This window comes from Podarcis muralis, chromosome 12 (genome assembly GCF_964188315.1).
Source record: "Podarcis muralis chromosome 12, rPodMur119.hap1.1, whole genome shotgun sequence".
In the NCBI taxonomy this organism is placed as follows: domain Eukaryota; kingdom Metazoa; phylum Chordata; class Lepidosauria; order Squamata; family Lacertidae; genus Podarcis; species Podarcis muralis.
In genome coordinates this window covers 22,332,423-22,349,767 of record NC_135666.1, presented here as the reverse complement: position 1 = coordinate 22,349,767, position 17,345 = coordinate 22,332,423, and the positions used below count along the sequence as shown (strand labels likewise).

General features: G+C 45.0%; 1 long non-coding RNA gene across 1 annotated transcript; it reads right to left on the bottom strand.

Moving 5' to 3' along the window:
- Positions 1–13,121: 13,121 nt before the first annotated feature.
- LOC144329270 (uncharacterized) lies at positions 13,122–16,787 on the bottom strand. The gene is made up of 2 exons (XR_013394747.1): positions 16,192–16,787; positions 13,122–14,294 (listed from the first exon to the last, which is right to left on the bottom strand). It is a non-coding gene; the product is annotated as an uncharacterized LOC144329270 (long non-coding RNA).
- Between the last annotated feature and the right edge of the window lie 558 nt (positions 16,788–17,345).

Below are 17,345 nucleotides of genomic sequence, written 5' to 3'. Positions count from 1 at the left end.
GCTAAAAATAAAGCAAAAGTGTAAAAATGGGTTTGTGCAGCTTGCTAGCATGCCAAGCTTTCTGCGGGTCACTGTAAAATAATCAAAATGTAAGGAACTGCCATTGTATTCAGATTCCCAGCGGCTTTATAAGTGACAGCAACCCCACAAAGTATGCTGTGTCTGGTTAATACAATAAGGGTTTTCCCTCTGTTGCTTTGCATCTGCAAGTGTGTCCCGCTGCGTATTTATTTGTTGATGAAATCTGGAAACGTGTTAGCAGACCAACTGAAAGGAATTTGGGGTTCCAGCGAAGACATATACATGCACACCTCCTCGATCGCACATCAAACCCCAAAATAGCTTCTGCTATTTCTAATGGATGGTGGGGAGAGAGAGAATTGTCTGGCCCCTAGATGTTACATTTTCAGTCCTCTTAAACAACCAGACCCATAATCCTGAACCAAAACACCTTTCTAAATACAGTTTTGCATGAGAAGAGGGATAGTTCACTTGGTAGAACATGAGATTCTTACTCTCAGGGTTGTGGGGTTCAGGCCAATGTTGGACCAAAGTTTCTTGTTTCTAGACGACCTTCCAACTCTAGGAAGGGTCAATGGCCAATGGCCCTCCTAGCCCAGCATCCTGTTCTCACAGTGGCTAACCAGATACCTGTGGGAAGCCCACAAGTGGGCCTTGAGCACAATTGCTCTCTACTCTCCTTGTGGCTGCTCTCCAGTGGTTTCCAGTGACTGCTATTCAGAAGCATTGTGGCCTCTGGACTGTGGAGGCAGAGTATGGCTAGCAAGCCCTGAAAGCTGCCCCCTCCATGAATTTGTCTTATCTTCTTGTAAAGCCATCTAAGTTGGTGGCCATCACTGCCTCGGGCAGGAGTGAAAGCCATAGTTTACTTGTTCTTCTTGTTGTTGTTGTTAGAAATTACCATATTTTTTGCTCTATAAGACTCACTTTTCCCTCCTAAAAAGTAAGGGGAAATGTGTGTGCGTCTTATGGAGCGAATGCAGGCTGCGCAGCTATCCCAGAAGCCAGAACAGCAAGAGAGATTTCTGCTTTCACTGCGCAGCGATCCCTTTTGCTGTTCTGGCTTCTGAGATTCAGAATAATTTTTTCTTGTTTTCCTCCTCCAGAAACTAGGTGCGTCTTGTGGTCTGGTGCGTCTTATAGAGCGAATAATACGGTATATGCCGCCCTATACCCGGGGGTTGCAGGCCCCTCACAGAATAAAATCAAGATAAAAACCACAAAATACATTAAAAACAATAATAACAACCCAATAGCCCCCTCCAAAAAAACACACAAAAAAACAAAAAAACAAAAACATTTTAAAAGGGCATAGGATGTAAATCAGATCAACCAAAGGCCTGGTTAAAAGAACATTTTTGCCTGGCGCCTAAAGGTGTATAAAGAAGGCACCAGGCGAACTTCCCTAGGAAGAGCATTCTACTTCCACAGGTAGGTTCCCACATGTGCTCACAGACATGTTATTTGACTCCAAGGCACTGAAGATAAGAAGTGGTGCCTGGGGTGCTGTGTAAGGGTGTTGTGCTTTGCTGGTTGGTTTTAAAAACCACGCATTGCCTGGTAGTCTACTGTACATCCATTGGCTTTTTGCCTCTTTTACCTCTGACCCCACCCCTCACTGGCATATGCCTCCCCCCCCCCCCCCGAAGATCCCCCACCAGGGAAGATGACCCTTGGTCTGAAAAAGGCTCCTCGCCCCTTTGTTAAAGGATTGTGCTGCTATTCTAAGGCAGGGATGAGGAAATCTTGGGCCCTCCAGATGTTACTGAACTACAGCTCCCATCAGCCTCAGCAAGCAAAGCCAATAACCAGGGATGATGGGAGTTGAGTCCCTGTGTCGGGAAAAGGTGGAGTGTTTGTGTGTGTGTGTGTGTGTGTGTGTGTGTGTGTGTGTAAACAACAACAACAACAACAACAACAACAGTTCAGCATCATCTGGAAGGCCAGAGCATCCCCACATCCGTTTTAAAGCTGGTCTTCATTCAATGCCAAACACTTGTCTTATACTTTTCGTCTTATGTGCTCTCTCTCTCTCTCTTTTTCTTATTCTCATTTTCTCCTTTTCTCCTTCCTGACAGCGCCGGCTTCAGAGTCCCTGAGCTGTGCTCTCAACTGTCTCTCTCAATCTGAAATTTCAGGAAATGTCTTCACAACATTTCCGTCTAGCCTTTTTGGCCTCCTGCTCTGTCAGTGGCAAGCAGCCGTGCCGCCTTGGACAGCTCAGACCTGCTCACATTTAGCAGCACAGCAAGAAAGGGTGTGTGTGTCAGAATATTGACCACAGTCGTTTTGAGTCTCTTGTCCATCCTTTCTTCAATAAAGCAGATACAAAAAGCACCAGTGCCAATAGTGTATAAGTAAAAGCAACAACAACAACAACCCATATAAGTCTCTGCCCTCAATGCACTTACAATCAACAGCAGGGTTGGGAAAGGCAACAGAAGAAGGATAAAGGAGGTTAATGGAATATGAATAGAAGCGTATGCTATTCCATTACGGAAAACTATTCTGATTATATGATGTTTCGTGTGTTTTGGGCCACCCTAGCACTGCGCTACAGACCCTAGAATAGAGGACATTATCCAACAGCATGAAAGATGTGGACATCAACTATATTTTATTAAGAATTTAAAACATTTAAAACCTGGGTGAAAGGAAAGGAGATCTATGAATGCAGGCGGGGGGGGGGGGGAGTGTTAAGAAGTGGGAGAGAGGGAGAGTGCCACCTGGTGTGTAATTGTATGGATTACAAGGTACAGTGTCAAAGCAGAAGATACAAGAGTTGATTTGTTCTCTTCCCCACTTCATTGATGTCATTCGGTTTCTGCAGTCGGCCCTTGTTAAAGCTGAGTCAAAAAAATCATGGTGGCAATGGCTGCTTTAATTTCCCACAATGGATGTCCAGCATTGATTGGAGCACCGACAGCCAGAAAGACAAAAAAAGAGAATCAAAGGCATCTCAGGGCAGGTGGCAGTGAATCTTCTCAAGGTAAAAAAGGTAAAGGACTCCTGGGTGGTTAAGTCCAGTCAAAGGTGACTATGGGGTTGCGGCGCTCACTTTGCTTCAGGCTGAGGGAGCCGGTGTTTGTCCACAGACAGCTTTCTGGGTTATGTGGCCAGCATGACTAAACCACTTCTGGAGCAATGGAACACTGTGACGGAAGCCAGAGCGCACAGAAACGCTGTTTACCTTCCTGCCACAGCAGGACCCATTTATCTACTTGCACTGGTATGCTTTCGAACTGCCAGGTTGGCAGGAGCTGGGACAAAGCAACGGGAGCTCACCCCATCATGGGGATTCGAACTGCCGACCTTCTGATCGGGAAGCCCAAGAGGCTCAGTGGTTTAGACCACAGCGCCACCCGCATCCCAGGCAACTGCCCGAGGATGCCGGAAATATACCAAAGCCAGGATCCAAACAGATAAAAATGTCTCCATCAGGAGGATAAAATTGTGCTGACCACACCATTCTTTGTATGAGCAACTGGCTTGATGGTTCTTACCAGAATACCAGAAGAAATTTAATCCAGTTGTTATCCTCCTTGGTCTGTGATGGTCTGGGCTGTCTTGGCTCTAGCTGGGGGCAAAGAGGAGTCCCTCCCGAAAGCATCTCCCCCCCCCCCCCGAATCTGGGAACCAAGATAATGACAACACCTGAGTTTTGCCTGTTTGTTTACAGCATCAATATCCTGTTTTGTAGCCCCCCAAAATACTCAGAATGACTTACAAAAACCAGTTCTCAGATGGGCTTTGTACTCCAGCTCAAAAGGCACGTGAGGAAAAATGAATGGGTGGGAGGAGGGGAAAGCAAGAGCAGGCATAAGCTCTTCCAGTTGCAGCCGTTGTCAGTGGTGGTTCTGGTTCTCTGGATTTTAATAAAGTGCATCCCCTCTCCTGAAGCCCACTTCCTCCCCAGATCAGATCCAGGGGCAGAGCTGGCAACAGTGTCCCTGCTAGGAGGACAGGGCAGCTCCTGGCACACAAGCTGAAATCCTCTACCCGCTTACTGAGAAGTGAGCCCCATTGAGCTCAATGGGGCTCACTTCTGAGCTGACACGAGCAGTTTGCACTGCTAGTATTCAAGTGCAAAGAAAATGTTAAGAGGAAATTAAGGCAAACAGGGCGTGGCAAAGATCTAAATACATTTCTAAGATGGGATCAGACAAAAAGGTTGCCGGTATATGTTGGCTTCTACTCTGTATTTTTCGTTGTTGTTCCCCACCCCATATTGCATTGTGCTTCTACTATTTTTTGTTGGGAACCACCCCAAATGGCTGGGGCAACCTAGTCAGATGGGTGGCATAATAATAATAATAATAATAATAATAATAATAATAATATGTTTATTTCACATGGCTTGTTTCAGCAGGTAACCAGAATAGGTGTTTTGCTGCTTAGAAACAAGACGGTTATAAATAGATATAACTGTTGTCTGCAAGGAAAAGTAAAACACTCCTTGTAATGGAAATACAGAGAGTGGAGAAAATTACATCATTGGTTTTTGACTCGGCTTTAACAAACGTTGGTTCAAATCTGGTACTACCGCGCCCCCCGGTGTTCAAAGGGGGGAACTGTACACAAGAGGGAGGAAGTGCTTTTTTTTTAACTTGATAGTTAGTGCGGATGGTTTTTAACCTTGAATGGACAAGGAAGTTATGCAAGGTGGCATCCTGAAACCCAGAAAAGAATGGGGTGGGCAATGGGACAGTTTGTATAGGAACCAAGGAAGCTGTGCCATACCAAGATAGGTAATTGTGCAACATTGACTGGCAGCAGGTGTTCCGGTTTTCAAGTCTTTTACATGTCTCCCTGGAGATGCCAGAGGATAACACAGTCAGGTAATGCAAGGCAGCCTGCTCAAGTGCTGTGAAATCAACTGCTGATGGCCACACATGTGTCAACCAGAGCAACAGGCATTGAGGGGACACCCATCCAATTTGCAGATGGCACCAAACTGGGAGGGATAGCCACAGAAGACAGAATCGGGATTCAAGATGACCTTAACAGACAAAACTAACAAAATGAATTTCAGTAGGGACAAATGTCAGGTTCTGCACTTTGATAGGAAGAACCAACTGCAGAAATAGAAGAAATAGAAGAAATAGAAGATAGTAGATCATGTGAAAAGGACCTCGGGGTCTTAGTAGACCACAAGCTTAACACGAGTCAACAGTGTGATGCAGCAACAAAAAAAGCTAACGCTATTCTAGGCTGCATCAAGAGAAGTAGAATGTCTTGATCAAGAGACGTCATAGTCAAACTTATTCTTCCTTGGTCAGAACACACCTGGAGCACTGTGTTCAGTTCAGGGTACCACAGTTTAAGAAGGATGTTGACAAGCTATATTGTGTGCAGAGGAGGGCAACCAAGATGATCAAGTGTCTGGAAAGCAAGCCTTATGAGGAATGGTTGAAGGAGTCTGGTAGGTTTAGCCTGGAAAAGAGGAGGCTGAGAGAAGATAAAGAGCCATCTTTAAATACCTAAAGGGCTGTCACATGGAAGATGGAGCAAGCCTGTTTTCTCCTTCTTTTTTTCTCCAGAGGCTAGGACCCAGGCGAATGGACACTGGATGTGCACTGAAGCACACAGGTCCTGCCTGCAGACTTACAATTTGAAACATGCCGCGACTTTTAGTTTAGAAGTTTAAAAGAGTGGCTAGGGCACCTGGTAGAGGCTTCTAAAATTGTGTGTAGTGTGGAGATGGATAGGGATTCCCGTCTGACTCATCTCTCCTACTACTCAAACGTAAGATTACCCAGTGAGTATTAAGGCAGAGAGGGTCTTTTTTTTTTGCACCATGCATTTCCACTGCTGAATTTCCTTGTTGTTGTTTAGTCGTTTAGTCGTGTCCGACTCTTCGTGACCCCATGGACCAGAGCACGCCAGGCACTTCTGTCTTCCGCTGCCTCCCGCAGTGTGGTCAAACTCATGCTGGTAGCTTCGAGAACACTGTCCAGCCATCTCGTCCTCTGAATTTCCTTACCACCCTCAATATTTCATCCAATAGACCTGAAGCTAGCAGTTATCATGGGTTTCCTTATCAATTCCTTAAGCACTGCTATATTGCCAGCTGTGATCTGCCACATGCCATCCACAAGGTGGCAATCTCTTGTAAGTTTCCTGCTTATCCAGCTGCTGTGTGCCAATGATGCCCCTCCTTAATGCTGCTATGGAAAAGCCCTGTCTGGCACTGAACTCTTGAGAGTGAACAAATGTAATGCACAGAGGCAGCCAATGCTGTGTCCTCCAGATGTTGCTGAACTCCAGCATGGCCAGCAACATCTGGAGAACCACAGGTTAGCTATTCCTGGCCTAGAAGCTTGTTGAAGGTGGGGGTCCTGTTTTTGTAAGTCTGAGTTTCAGCCACTTTGCACCATCCAACAGAGACTGGCCTGCAAACACCTTCAAGGCTTCTCCATTTCATCCCTAAAGGCCACTTTTTAAAAAAATAATAATAATAATCTTGAATTGCTTAATAAAAGAAACTGCTTGAACTAGTTTTGTTGTTACTGCAATCCTCTTCTTCCCAAGTGGGACAGATTAAAATAGGCAGAGACAGCATGGATGCCATTCCTTGTGCAATGAAAGCATAAAGATGCCTAAAACCATATGTAATTTGTAGAGAGGGAAGGTGGGAGGACCAGCAAAATCTTTTGCATGGGACAAAGGGAGAATTCAGACAACAGGTATGGTGGTGAGGTGGACATCCTCATTTGAGGTGATTGAGCAAGTGGATGCTGAACAACTCCAGGCACGCCTGGAAGAAGCGGACCATTTGGATCCCTTCCAGTCGGGATTCAGGCCTCATCATGGGACTGAAACTGCCTTGGTCGCACTGGTTGATGATCTCCAGCGGGCTAGGGACAAAGGTGAGAGCTGTTTCCTAGTTCTGCCGGATATCTCAGCGGCTTTTGACACCATCGACCATAGCATCCTTCTGGACCGTCTTGAGGGGCTGGGAGCTGGGGGCACTGATATACAGTGGTTCTGCTCCTTCCTCCTGGGCCATGTTCAGAAAGTGGTGGTGGGGGATGAGTGTTCAGACCCCTGGGCTCTCACTTGTGGGGTGCCTCAGGGTTCTGTCCTCTCCTCCATGCTTTTCAACATCTACATGCAGCCGCTGGGAGAGATAATCAGGGGTTTGGGGCTTGGTGTTCATCAGTATGCAGATGATACCCAGCTCTACCTCTCTTTCAAATCGGAACCAGTGAAGGCAGTGAAGGTCCTGTGTGAGTGTCTGGAGGTGGTTGGAGGATGGATGGCGGCTAACAGATTGAGGTTGAATCCTGACAAGACAGAAGTACTGTTTTGGGGGGACAGGAGGCAGGCAGGTGTGGAGGACTCCCTGGTCCTGAATGGGGTAACTGTGCCCCTGAAGGAGCAGGTGCGCAGCTTGGGAGTCATTCTGGACTCACAGCTGTCCATGGAGGCACAGGTCAATTCTGTGTCCAGGGCATCTGTTTACCAGCTCCATCTGGTACGCAGGCTGAGATGCTACCTGCCCACAGACTGTCTCGCCAGTGTGGTGCATGCTCTGGTTATCTCTTGCTTGGACTACTGCAATGTGCTCTATGTGGGGCTACCTTTGAAGGTGACTCGGAAACTACAACTAATCCAGAATGCGGCAGCTAGACTGGTGACTGGGAGCGGCCGCCGAGACCATATAACACCGGTCTTGAAAGACCTAAACTGGCTCCCAGTGCGTTTCCGGGCACAATTCAAAGTGTTGATGCTGACCTTTATAGCCCTAAACGGCCTCGGTCCAGTATACCTGAAGGAGCGTCTCCACCTCCATCGTTCTGCCCGGACACTGAGGTCCAGGGCCGAGGGCCTTCTGGCAGTTCCCTCGCTGCGAGAAGCCATGTTACAGGGAACCAGGCAGAGGGCCTTCTTGGTAGTGGCACCCGCCCTGTGGAAAGCCCACCCACCAGATGTCAAAGAGAAAAATAACTACCAGACTTTTAGAAGACATCTGAAGGCAGCCCTGTTTAGGGAAACTTTTAATGTTTAATAGGTTATTGTATTTTAGTGTTTTGTTGGAAGCCACCCAGAGTCGCTGGGGAAACCCAGCCAGATGGGCGGGGTATAAATAAATTATTATTATTATTATTATTATTATTATTATTATTATTATTGGCCAGCAGCTGCCCAATAGCCTTCAGTCAGTGACTATCAGGCCTGCCCCTTTTTCCTGTTGTCTAAGAAAATCCACCAGTGTCTACATGCAACTCCTTCCCCTCTAGAGTGTTAGATTTTGCTGGCAGAACTGGTGAATAAAGGACCCCTGTGCTATTTTTGTTTACTGCTCCAAATCCAGCATATATATGACCAATTTATTCTGAATAGGGAAATCTTATACTGCACATTTAAATCCATGGTTACAACTCTATTGTTTGCAGTGAAAGCCTGCAGCCACACCTGAATTTAAACCCTATCACTTCAGGGCTACAGTTCTCCCTAGCAAAAAAATATTACGGCATTCATCAGCCAACAGCAAAAAACTTTGTTATACCTGGTCAGCTTGAAGTCCAGAAAATACCCCAGCAGAAAAAGATTGCTTCCTGCCAGGATTCTTTGCAGCTGGGATTGTGTGTCCTTGCTTTCTCAGTTCCTCTCTTCGCAAAGAAAATTGGACTTTCTAAAGGCATCTAGATCAGTGCTATGATTCAAAGCAGAGCTGTTGTGTTTGTTGTACTTTTAGGAAGGTTTAAAGGGTGGCTGTGGAAATGTATCATTTGTATTTCCGTGTGCTGAATGATTTAGCAGCAGTGCTGCGGGTGGTGAAACATCAAGTAGTGACCACTGGATTGCTCTGATGCCTTTTGCTGATTTGTTGCCATTGGCTGAGTTGCTCTGATGTCACAGTGCACCATAATTCTGCATGCATGAATGAAAAGTTCCCATTTTCCCTTGACTCTCCACTCTCAGTTTTAACACCAGTGTCATGGGCTGGCAAGAGTCTGTTCCTGCCACCAGTCTAGCCACAGCATTCTGCACTAGCTGAAGCTTCTGGGCCAGGGCTTAAGGCAACCCCATAATAAAGCTGTTTGAGCTTGAACCCCACATGGGGAGTTGTCTGTCTTGAAAACCATACCATGTGCTGGAGCAGAACACCTTACTGTTAATAGCTATGTCATAAAAACAAATTCTTTCCTTAGTCTCCCTAGAGTGCCAAGGGAGTTGCACCCCAAATTATTCTTAAACAGATGGGTCTGGACCCATGCCTTGATCAAACTGGGTTGTATTTTCCTTCCTCTAACGTCAATGCTGCATTTTAGAAGCAATGCAGCTGGAGCACTAATGCAGGCTATCTTCATTTTATCCCCATTTTACCCTCACAAGTCATTGTCATAATCACATTAAGGGGCCTTACTCCCAGGCAAGTGAGTACATATGGAGGTGGCTTACATCTCAGTCAACAGGTATAGAATTGCACTGTAAACCGAGAGTGTTACAGAGATGCTGGAAGCTACAAAGAAGGTAGTATGAACATACATAACTGGCAAATACTGGCCTGCGAGCGCTACAATTGGAGAACAGCCTTTACCAAAAGTGTCATGGACTTTGAAGACGTTCAAACTCAGGACAAAAGGGAGAACCATGCTAAGATAAGGTTACCAGATTTTTTTTCAATGAATCCAGGGGTTAGTTAGTTAATGAATTAATTACTACACATTCGGGATGTTGATGCTGCAGCGATGGTGGTGGCACCTCAACTGCCATGTTTCCCCTTCCTTCGAGACTTCCATCTCCTTTCTCCATGAGCCTGGGCAGCCCCTGAGTTGTTGGTTCTTTGGTGGTGGTGGGGAAGTGGTGCGCGGTGGGTCAGGCATGGAAAGTGGAGAAGGATGGCTGAGAGTGGCGGCGGCAGCAGCAAGGCTCGGGCAGCATGATGCCTCCCTTCCCACGAGAGCAGCCCCAATCCCATTCCTACCTGCGCGCAAGCAGGAGGGGGCAGGGATCCCTCAGCTGGGAAGGGAGGCTTCCTGTTGCCTAACTGAGAGATCCCTGCCGCCTCCTGCTTGCATGCAAGCTCTGATAGGCAGTATGAAGCCTCCCTTTACAGCTTACTTGCTGGGGTCAGGCAAGGTGGAAGCTGCACCTTAGAGCCCCTGCACCACTATCATATGGGGACTTCTGAGCAGCTCCTGAAGCCAGCCAGAGCCAACTGCTCAGGGCTGCTGAGACTGCCGGTGCTGTGTTTCCTGGGGACATTAGATGAAATCCGGGGACATTCTGGGGATGGAATTTGTCTGGGGACTTATTCGCAAATCTGGGGACTGTCCCCGGGAAACGGGGACGTCTGGTAACCCTATGCTAAGAGGAAGACACATTGGGCAAGCCCCCACCATGATCAACTCCCATCCAGAAACCTATGTCCTGGATGGGAGAACATGTGGATCCAGAATTGGCCTCCACAATCATTTACGGACACGCCGTTAAGACTGTGTTCATGGAAGACAATTTTACTTGGCTATGAGGGATTGCCAAAGAAGAAGAAGAAATCAGTGGGCTTTCCTCCCTCTCCAGTATCTTAAAATACTGACTTCTGATAATCCCCATTCATTTGGGATGTGCTGAAAAGCAGCAGAAGTATTGAAGAAGTCTGTATAGCAAGTGTAAAGTAAATATGATTGACTTGACTCATAATGCATATTTTACTCTTTTTTATGTGTATATATTTCAGTCCCTCTGAGATGCAAATATTAGGCAATTATTGGCATACTTTGAACAAAATCTGAGAGGTAGCAGATGTCTCATTTGAATGTTAAACAGTCTTAATGCATTTCTTGATGAATATTGGGATCTTGGGATAACTTTAAAAATGATTAAATGGCTGCAGTTAATAAAGAAATTCACTCAAAGTGAGAATTTTACATCCTCCCCGCCCCCTTGTAGACAAGAATAGCTGTTGGCCAGAAAAAAATAAATTTTATTAAGATTCCCTTTTATTATAAGAACAGCCATTTGGCTGCTTTATAGCCATTTTATTGTGGAATATGATTTCTTTGACTAGAACCTACCTTGTCATATGCATAGTATTATCCTCAATCCACAGAGATATGGGTAGACCGGTGTAAAAAAAGGGGGTGGGGTTGTAAGTAGGAAGCCATGAAATGCAAGAGCGATTTTTCCATGCAGAGCCCAAATGTATATAAGCCAAGAACATAATGACCAATTCACAACAGCAGTCACTATGACATTACTGTCTTTCAAGCTGCTCATATCACTCTAATGTGCATAGTGAGAAACAAACCTATAGTCCTGGTTATGTCCAAACTACATAGAATTTATCAGCAATTTTGACTCTAACTCATAAGTTTCAGACTGGAGTCTCCCCATGAAATGTGAAGCAAATGTTGGTCGTGGCATCTTAAGAGGTTCTGAATCAGTGTAGTTTTGAAAGGTTCAGTCTCCCATCTTGATTCAAAATGGTGCCCAAATATGGACAAAAACTTTCTCCTCAATCTTAGAAAGGAGAAAGAAGAAGAAGAAAGAAGATGGGAATAGTAGTAGTAGTAATAACAATAACAACAAGTCTCCAGGGGCCAGATGAACTGCATCCAAGAGTATTAAAAGAACTGGCAGATGTGATCTCAGAACCACTGGCAGTCATCTTTGAGAATTCCTGGAGAACAGGCGAAGTCCCGGCAGACTGGAGGAGGGCAAATGTTGTCCCTATTTTCAAAAAGGGGAAAAGAGAGGACCCAAATAATTACCGCCCAGTCAGTCTGACATCAATACCAGGGAAGATTCTGGAGCAGATCATTAAGCAAACAGTCTGTGAGCACCTAGAAAGGAATGCTGTGATCACCAATAGTCAGCATGGATTTCTGAAAAATAAGTCATGTCAGACTAACCTGATCTCGTTTTTTGACAGAATTACAAGCCTGGTAGATGAAGGGAACGCAGTGGATGTAGTCTACCTTGATTTCAGCAAGGCATTTGACAAGGTGCCCCATGATATTCTTGTAAAGAAGCTGGTAAAATGCGGTCTTGACTATGCTACCACTCAGTGGATTTGTAACTGGCTGACTGACCGAACCCAAAGGGTGCTCATCAATGGTTCCTCTTCGTCCTGGAGAAGAGTGACTAGTGGGGTGCCACAGGGTTCTGTCTTGGGCCCGGTCTTATTCAACATCTTTATCAACGACTTGGATGATGGACTCAAGGGCATCCAGATCAAATTTGCAGATGACACCAAACTGGGAGGGGTGGCTAACACCCCAGAGGACAGGATCACACTTCAAAACGACCTTGACAGATTAGAGAACTGGGCCAAAACAAACAAGATGAATTTTAACAGGGAGAAATGTAAAGTATTGCACTTGGGCAAAAAAAATGAGAGGCACAAATACAAGATGGGTGACACCTGGCTTGAGAGCAGTACATGTGAAAAGGATCTAGGAGTCTTGGTTGACCACAAACTTGACATGAGCCAACAGTGTGACGCGGCAGGTAAAAAAGCCAATGTAATTCTGGGCCTCATCAATAGGAGTATAGCATCTAGATCAAGGGAAGTAATAGTGCCACTGTATTCTGCTCTGGTCAGGCCTCACCTGGAGTACTGTGTCCAGTTCTGGGCACCACAGTTCAAGAAGGACACTGACAAACTGGAACGTGTCCAGAGGAGGGCAACCAAAATGGTCAAAGGCCTGGAAACGATGCCTTATGAGGAACGGCTAAGGGAGCTGGGCATGTTTAGCCTGGAGAAGAGGAGGTTAAGGGGTGATATGATAGCCATGTTCAAATATATAAAAGGATGTCACATAGAGGAGGGAGAAAGGTTGTTTTCTGCTGCTCCAGAGAAGCGGACACAGAGCAATGGATCCAAACTACAAGAAAGAAGATTCCACCTAAACATTAGGAAGAACTTCCTGACAGTAAGAGCTGTTCGACAGTGGAATTTGCTGCCAAGGAGTGTGGTGGAGTCTCCTTCTTTGGAGGTCTTTAAGCAGAGGCTTGACAACCATATGTCAGGAGTGCTCTGATGGTGTTTCCTGCTTGGCAGGGGGTTGGACTCGATGGCCCTTGTGGTCTCTTCCAACTCTATGATTCTATGATTCTATGATTCTATGAACAACAACAACAACAACAACAACAACAATAATATTTTAATGTAAACTTACCCCTAATAAATACATTCCTGTCCACATTGGTTGGAGAACGGCATTGCAAAATTCAGGAAAGTGCAAATTTGAAATGATACCTGTGTTTCAGTTCACATATTTGTTTGAGGAGTGTGAATTAGATAATTTCTTAATGCAAATGAAATCAATTTTCTGCCCCATCCCTAGAAGAGAGGGTCATTCATTTATTCAGTGTCAAGTCCCCCCATCCCCTATTCCACTTTTTAAAATCTTTAAAAACAACAACCTGTCTCTCATCTTTATAAAGGTCAAATCTGCTTAAACTTTACAATTTCTAGGAAAGTCTCCTGTAACTGTTAAATCCATACCCTCTTCTTGTTTATTTATACGCCCTAACCTTAAATGCAGGTTGCCACAGGATGGAAAATAATAACAGCAAACCGGATTAAGTGTTTTATTCCGCCCTTCCAAAACCACAGCCTCCAATTATGGGCCCAGAAGGCACCTGCAAATTACAACAGGGGAAATTTAAGTCTAGCTGTGTACCTCTTTTTATTGTCATTGACTTGAGGTCAGGAGGAAATCAATTTTGTTTCGGTGACATGGCGCTTGATTTACCAACTGAATGACTCACATCTAATAGACGATTTGTTGCTATGCTGAATGGTTAATTACAAAGATAAGGCACACACTTTGTTCAAAGATAGCACACGAGGACAAGGCGATGCCAAAATCGTGAGGACAATTAGTGAAGTTTAAATTAGCAAGTCTTGAGTTGAAAGTGGTTGTTAAACATGGCCGACTCTTTACAAGTAATCACCAAGGCCACATCTGCAACATGCAGTTAAAGTACACTTAGACCACGTTAAACAGTCCTAGCTTCCCCCAATGAATCCTGGGAATTGTAGTTTGCTAAGGATGCTGAGTGTTGTTAGATGGAGATGGTCAAAGGAGGGTGAAATTGATGTTCAAGAGCCGCTGTATATTGTATAAAAATAAACCAAGTTTCATTAAAAAAAACACCACACCACACTCCTTAGATGCATGTCGAGTTCTTCGTTTCTAAATTGTCATGCTACTTTCTCCATGAGGGCAGATTGCCAAACCTTTTCACTCAAGTTTTTTGTCAAGTTCATATCCAGGGATCTCCATCTTTCAGCAATAGTCAATTTTTGCAGTAGTCTGCAGAAATGAAATACAGTGGTACCTCTGGTTATGAACTTAATTCATTCTGGAGGTCCGTTCTTAACCTGAAACTGTTCTTAACCTGAGGACCACTTTAGCTAATGGGGCCTCCTGCTGCCGCCGCGCAATTTCTGTTCTCATCCTGAGGTAAAGTTCTTAACCCCAGGTACCACTTCTGGGTTAGTGGAGTCTGTAACCCAAAGTGTTTATAACCTGAGGTGTTTGTAACCCAAGGTACCACTATACGCTTTATTTCTGATGGGCAAACACTTGTATTATTCTTTTATTAGGGAAACTTTTAATGTTTGATGTATTATGGCATTTTGATATTTTTTGGGGAAGCTGCCCAGAGTGGCTGGGGAAGCCCAGCCAGAAGGGTGGGGTATAAATAAATTATTATTATTATTATTATTATTATTATTATTATTATTATTATGCGCTGTGGATTTTACTTCTTCTGTGGTTTAGTATTTTGTAAGTCTCTTTGAGACATTAGGCAAAATGCAATGTTCAGATATAATGAATAAAATAATGAGATGCAGCTTTCATTGCATCTCTGCTCAGTCACCATTTGCCTTGTTTCCCAAAGAGCAAAGGAGATGAAGGACTTGAGGAAATGCTTTTCTTAACTGCAGGTTGATTTATTCATCTTTCCAGAAGATGGCGCTGTGCCTGAATGGAAAGCCAAAAAAACAGAGATGAGCAGCAAAACGAAAACAAAACTTCTCTTGGAAAGAAGGGGTTCGTTTTATTTATTGGGTTGAATGGCTGGCTGGAGCTTCAACTTTTTGCTGCATGTTTTGATAGTGATTGTTCCTTCCTTCAAAATACCAAGTAGAATGCAAGTAATGCCTATTTTTGAATTATAGAAAGCAATAAATTCTTCTGTGAAACCCATTCACATACCCCTACGGGTACACATATCACAGTTTCAGCCCAGACACTGAGGGTCCATCTCCAAGGGCCTTCTGGCGGTTCCCTCACTGCGAGAAGTGAAGTTACAGGGAACCAGGCAGAGGGCCTTCTCGGTGGTGGCGCCTGCCGTGTGGAATGCCCTTCCATCAGATGTCAAGGAAATAAACAACTATCTGGCTGGGGAAACTCAGGGATATAAATAAGTTGTTATTATTATTATTATTATTATTATTATTATTATTATTATTATTATTATTGACTTTTAGAAGAAATCTGAAGGCAGCCATGTTTAGGGAAGTTTTTAATGTTTGATGTTTTATCATATTTTTAATATTCTGTTGGGAGCCACCCAGAGTGGCTGGGGAGACCCAGCCAGATGGGCGGGGTATAAATAATAAATTATTATTATTATTATTACTTTGGGAACACTGGCATAAACAAAGCACCAAAATGGGCTGGGGACATAACCAGAGCCGCTCCTGTTAGTTATACAGAGGTAATCAGATAAGGGGACGCGGGTGGCGCTGTGGGTAAAAGCCTCAGCGCCTAGGGCTTGCCGATCAAAAGGTCGGCGGTTCGAATCCCCGCAGCGGGGTGCGCTCCCGTTGCTCGGTCCCAGCGCCTGCCAACCTAGCAGTTCGAAAGCACCCCCGGGTGCAAGTAGATAAATAGGGACCGCTTACTAGCGGGAAGGTAAACGGCGTTTCCGTGTGCGGCTCTGGCTCGCCAGAGCAGCGATGTCACGCTGGCCACGTGACCCGGAAGTGTCTCCGGACAGCGCTGGCCCCCGGCCTATAGAGTGAGATGGGCGCACAACCCCAGAGTCTGTCAAGACTGGCCCGTACGGGCAGGGGTGCCTTTAATCAGATAAGATCCATCATTCTAGTTATGTCCAGAGGTTTGGAACCTGATCTATCTGTTTGCAGTCCTGGGCTCCTTTGGGAGGAAAGCGGATTAAATAAAATAAATAAATAAATACCTGTATTTTCACAGAATCATCAAGCTGAGGATCATCTAGCCCAAAGTCCTGCAATGTGGGAATATGTAGCTGTCCCATACGGGCCTTGAACCTGCAACCTTGGCATTATCAGCACCACACTCTAGCCAACTGAGTTATCCAGGCTGTGCTACCACACTGAGGCATTTGTACATAGCACCCTGCTTTCAATGCTAGGATTTTCCTTTCTAGGGACAAGGAATTAAATTGCATACAACAGCCTTTGCCAACCTGGTGCCCTCCAGATATTGAACTATATGACTCTCATCGGTCCCAGTCAACACCGGCCGTGTCCAATGACATCTAGAGGGCACCAGGTTGGCAAAGGCTGGTATAGAAAATATACTGGCTGGGGGTTGGGGGAGCTGTCATTAGTCCACTGTACGCATTAAGACCATAGTCGTGTTCTGTGAATAGCTCCCTCTTCAATCCTCCTTTATTTTTCCAAGAAGTAAAAAATGAGAAGACTACATATTTAGTGACTCATCATTCAAAGGAGGTTTTCTAAAAGCTCCCCCGCTGTGCCTATACAAGCGTTGTCTCTGCCCCGCTGTTCAGCTTCTTCCAGGCTCGCTTTTCTTTTCTTTCTTCCCTCCACCCCTTGCAAATAGATTAGGCCACTGCTTTTTAAGCGTGCAGAGATATTACCCAGCATCCTCTAGGGCTGCGTTATCAGCTGCAAGCAGATGGAGCCTATCAGAGGCGTGTCAGTCATTCTACACCTGTTGGTTTCGTACGGAAACCGAAGAATTAATTGCGCAGCAATTTTTAAAAGAAAAAGTGAGATGCTAAAAAGAAAATCCTGGGGGGGGGGGACAAGGCAGGCGATGATGACTCATTGCGCAAAAGATTCAAAGAAAATAAATAAAATACGAGGGGAAAGGCAGCTGCAGGGGGCACAACCCCCCCCAGTCTTATTTAGGTTGTAATGGAGCAGATTTTGTCTTCACAATGAGATTGGAAATGCAAAGAAGAGAGGGTTTAGAAGCGAAATAGTGCCGATTAGTTTTTGTTTTGTTTTATTTATGAATATTCATTATGCAGCATACTTCACATGACAAACGTTAATCCTTGTGTTTGATATGTGGGATGTATATGTAAACCAAAGTACAATACAATTATTTAAAAAAACGTGA